The 5,072-nt window shown below is 39.3% G+C and overlaps 1 pseudogene; it reads right to left on the minus strand.

Annotated features, from left to right (window-relative positions):
- Window positions 1-1,619: 1,619 nt before the first annotated feature.
- On the minus strand, window positions 1,620-4,380 carry LOC103335891 (UDP-glucose flavonoid 3-O-glucosyltransferase 7 pseudogene; annotated as a pseudogene).
- Between the last annotated feature and the right edge of the window lie 692 nt (window positions 4,381-5,072).

Raw genomic sequence — 5,072 nt, forward strand, 5'->3', positions numbered from 1 at the left:
ATTAATTAAATAAATATGAAAAAGAAAAGTTTAATAAAATATAGGCTTATTTACTATAGTGCCTCTTGAAACTTCAGTCAAATCTTACTTTACCTCCCTAAAGTTAAAGTGGCCCGTTTTCATCCCTTGACCGAAGTTTGGTGACCCACTTTGCCCCCTGCCGTCAACTCTATATGAAATTTTGCTAAATTTGATGACTTGGCAAGGGTGTTTTTGTAATTTTATACACATGAATCATTAAACTAATTGAGTGGGTGAGGTGGATACCACATGGATTTAGAACTTAATTAAAAATTCTTCATTGTTTAAATTAATTAAAAATTTTAAAATCAAAATATATAAAATAATAAAATAACCAAAATATTAGAAAAAGTAACCAAAAAAAACCAAAAAAAAAAACCTAGGCCATCTCATCCTCCCGACCCCATTCTAATTCCCCCTTCCCTATCTCATCCTTTAGGCTATCTCTCTCTCTCTCTCTCTCTCTCTCTCTCTCTCTCTCCCCGTTTCGCACACAGAAGACAATGTAAATGCATAAACCCAGTTTGCGAAACAAATTCAAACGAGTTCGCTGGCGGCCATGGGGTTGTTAGGTGGTGCAGTGGGTATCGTTGATGGTGATGGGTGGGGATGGGAGAAACGCAGTGGGTATTTGATTTTAAATTAAAATATCGACCTGGTTGGGGGGTTTGAAGAAACAAAGAAAGAGACATGGAGAGAGAGGAAAAGATAGGGGGTGGCTTGGGAACTGATCTCTACTGTAATTTTGTTTTGCTTTTGCTTTGCTTCTCCTTGGCAGAGAGATTTGAGATCAAATGATGATGGAGGGATGGGTTGGCGAGGATTGTGGTGACTGGGGGAGTGATTGGGTGTTGGGTACAGTTTTTAATTATTAGAATATATATGTATATTTTTTAATTTTGTTATTTTTAATTATAAGAATATTTAATTATATATTTATCTATGTGGAGGTGGGCTCAACTTGCCATGTCACCTACTCAATTGTGTAATGATTCATGTGTATAAAATTACAAAAACACTCATGCCACATCATCAAATTTAACAGAGTTTTGGATGGAGTTAACGATAGGGGACAAAGTGGATCACCAAACCTCGGTTAAGGGATGAAAGTAGGTCACTTTAACTTTAGGGGGGTGGGGGGTTTAAAGTGAGATTTGACCGAAATTTCAGGGGGCATTACAGTAAAGAAGCCTAAAATAAATAAAAATCCATCTCCAACTCATCTTCCTCCCCAAGCTCAACACCCCACCATATTCTTAACGCCACCAACCCTTACCCTACCCGCTCATGACCGCCACTCACTTCTACCCTATCATCGATGCTGCCCACACACTCCCTCTCCTTACCGCCCATCCCCTCATCTTTCTCTCTTCCCTATGTGAAGAAAGGCAGAGCTATAGCCACCATTCTCAAGCCTCCCTTGTAATCTTAACCACAAACCCATTATTATCCAAATATTGAAAACTCATTAACTGATTAGAACCCAAGTTGAACATTACCAACAAACCCATTACTACCATGCTTACTTGATCACAATTTCTCACACCTCGCAACAATGGCTGCTCCTAGTCTTCTCGGTCCTCCAGAGCTCAGGAAACCTACCCATACCCCACTCCTCCAATCTCAACCCGTACCGGATCCCAACCCAAGACCGTTACCGGCGACCCCTTTGTCGACCTCATTGTCTCAAATTTCAATGACATAGCGATGGCCAACAAACTCCTGATGGGCTTGACCGAGAATAATTCCACCACCTTCTCTCCACCAACAACCCCTGCCTCAATTTCTTCTTTCACTTGGTGCCCAACACCCTGGCCGACTATGACAACAAGCAACTTTCCCTGGCTTGGGCCCACAGCATGCCGACCACACTCAAGCTCATCTGCAACCTCCGTGGCGTACGTGGCAGTAGCAAGTCCAAAAAGGAACACTACCACGCTTAAGAAGGATTTTAGGTATTTCAAGGACCTGCCTAGATTTTGGGTATGTTGAAATGCCCTTAAGTTATCGAGATCTGTAAGGTCATGAAAAATTGAAACCATGTTGATCACCATCTTGGTTTAGGGAGGTAAAGAGATGAGGGAGAGATGAGGGAGAATGTGTAGTCGGATAAGAGCATCTACAGTGGGGGAGTATTTTCAAGGCTTGTAAAGCCATTTTTACATCCCTTTTACACCTCCGAGGGTTGTAAATGTGGTTTTTGCTTCATTGGGGAAGATGTAATTCTAAAGATGTATAATTGATTTTTTTGTCTTAATTCGTTTTTGTGTTAAATTTTTATTTTGTGTTAACTTTATAAAATTAATTTTGTATGTGTTAGGTTTATTTTTATTTTTTTCAAACAAATAGACCTAAAAATATTTAAATTTGGAGAAGATATAATTTTATCCAAAAAGAATCGTTGGATTGTAAAATACATTTAATATGATCCTTTGGTATTTTATTACGTTTTTGCAAACAGTTCAACATCCATTATTGTTTCTGATTTGCACACAATTCAAGATACAACATGATATGGTTGAGGTATAAAAATAAAAAGCAAAGATATTTTAATGTTATTTTAATTAAACTATTTTCTTTTTTTTCTTTTCTAGTCCACATGTCACAATATGTGTTTATGTGGATTCATTGATTACCACATCAACGTTTTAACGGAGGCATTGATGGACATATTAAATTGGTATGAAAATAAATATTATGTATGCGACTGAGATGAAAAAAAAAATTTGATGTATCGAACTCCAAAAGTCAGTACACTTTACCGTAGTAAAGTGAAAATTACTCAAAAAAAATTATGGGACTAACATTTACGTGTATGCCAACTTTAGTTTAGGTAGGCACCACCGCCTGTCCACCAACCATCATGCTAAATCATCTTCATTTAAACTAATATCACAGCCATCAATTGTTCGCTTACCATAATGTGACATCATGCTAAATCACATTCATTTGGCCACCATGTTACCTTTATTTAAATTGGGATCAACCATATAAATCTCCCCAAACTATAGGGGTCGTTACAAATTCATACATGAACTTTAAAGACGCCACAATCGGATACCAAAACTTACAAAAACCCATTTCCTCAAGCCTTTTGGCTCTGCTTATCATTTCCTCTGCTTTCTCCCCCACCATAATCTGTGTCACTACCTTTTCTATGTTTCTCTTCCTTACTTTTTCCCCTCCAAATCTTTATCCCAATCCCAAGTATTTGGGTCACCAACTTTTCGTTATAAAACTGATCAGAAAAAGCTATGGCACCCAGCAGACACTTTGCTTCAATCAGAGTTACATCCACAATAAGTCACAAAGCCTTCAACTGCTTGGTGTTCAAGAATTGGCACCTGTGGAGCCCACCCTCTTATAACAAGTCCTCTGCCTTCCACTCTCTTCTCAAACCCTTCAGGCAACCAGTCCTCTTTATTTTCTTCATCACTCTTTTCTTTCTTGACAACCCAAATGAACTGCTGCCCAGAAGCCTCAAGACCCAATGCAATTTCAAGGAGCTGAGCGTCATCAAATTTGATCACACTTCCAAAGCTCACATAAACTACTGAATTGGGTGTCTTGGAATTTAGCCACTTCAAACATTCATGTTCATCTAGGAAGGCATAAGTGTCCTTATTGCATAAAAATGTGGGACCAATATGCCAAGCCTTGATTCCCAAGAACTTCCTATAATGGTCAGCATAGGCTGGCTCATGCTCATAGAAGCTGTTAACAACCACCTCATAACTCCTCCTCTCTGTTTATGCAGTCGATTCTAAAAATTTCTCAACTCGGTTTCTTGTTTGAGGAAATTTGGTATCTGGGTTCCTGCAAGCTTGATCTCATCTGGTAAATCAGGAACTACTAGAGGCTCAAAATCAGACTTCACTAATGTCTTGATCAAATGCTGTGAAATACATAAAGAGATGAAATTTATTCCATGGAAAAAAAGCCTTGGATTTCCAAATTTGGTAGCAAGATCAGTTGTCCATGAAAGCAATTATCAGCCACAAGGCAGTTAGGTTGGTGTTCTTCAAGGAGCTTTTCAAGTTGTTGATCAAGTAAGGAGGTGGCCTTCAAGAACTTTTGGAGCTCTTCCAGTGTTTCAACCATGTGACCACACTCACAGCCTTCTGGCAATCCAACCTCTACAGAAGGGAATTTGAGAAGAAGAACTTCGATCTCAGAGCCCGAATCCTTGATTCTTTCAATTGTTTTGGAGAAGAAGGCAACATTTTGAGGAGTAGAAATTATGATTGTTTTGATGCCTCTTGAAGCAAATAGTTTGGCCATGGCTATGGTTGGTATCATGTGGCCAGGTGCCATATAAGGGAAGAGAAAAATGTGAGATTGCTTGGCTTTGGTATCCATATTATCCAAATGATAGTTATGATTGGAGAAAAGATTGAACTGAGATAAGGCTTCACTGAAAGAGGTTGATACACTTTTGGTACATTATATAGTACTTCGTGACTTGGGTTGAAAGACACATCTAGACATGTCAGATGGTGACCATGCAAACATGTCTTTGTTGTTATGGAGGAAAGTGGTCAGCTTTATCTTCTATTCTAGGCTTTAGCGTGAGCCGATCAGCATTTTTCTTTTTGGCTTGTCAAGATCAAGGAGTACTAGCTCAACGTCCTCTTCGGGCCTCCATTCTTCTTCAGAAGAGACTTCTGGACGGATTCCCTCCTCTTGGTCCGGACTCTTTGATTGTTTTTGGGAGATGGTTATTCCATTTATTTTCTGGTCTGCTTGACTATCAGGAACGAGATTCGCTTCCTCCCTTGCTTATTATGTCTGACTTATCGGTATGAATTAGGCTTGCTTACTTTTCTTCAACCCTTGGGTTGAGCATCTTCTCACCATCAACTAATCGCCGTTGATATGCCCGACACCACCTCTAGGAATTAGGTAGTGGAAGTGATATCGTTGATCTTGCCAATCCATGGCCTCCTAAGATGTCATTGTAAGGGAAGACTTCGTCAATAATCATGAATGTCTGTGAGTTGATCACCAGTGGAGAATAGACATTAAGCTATATTATCCTCACGGTGACTGTG

This window comes from Prunus mume, linkage group LG6, assembly GCF_029339155.1.
Source record: "Prunus mume cultivar Tortuosa linkage group LG6, ASM2933915v1, whole genome shotgun sequence".
Lineage (NCBI taxonomy): Eukaryota > Viridiplantae > Streptophyta > Magnoliopsida > Rosales > Rosaceae > Prunus > Prunus mume.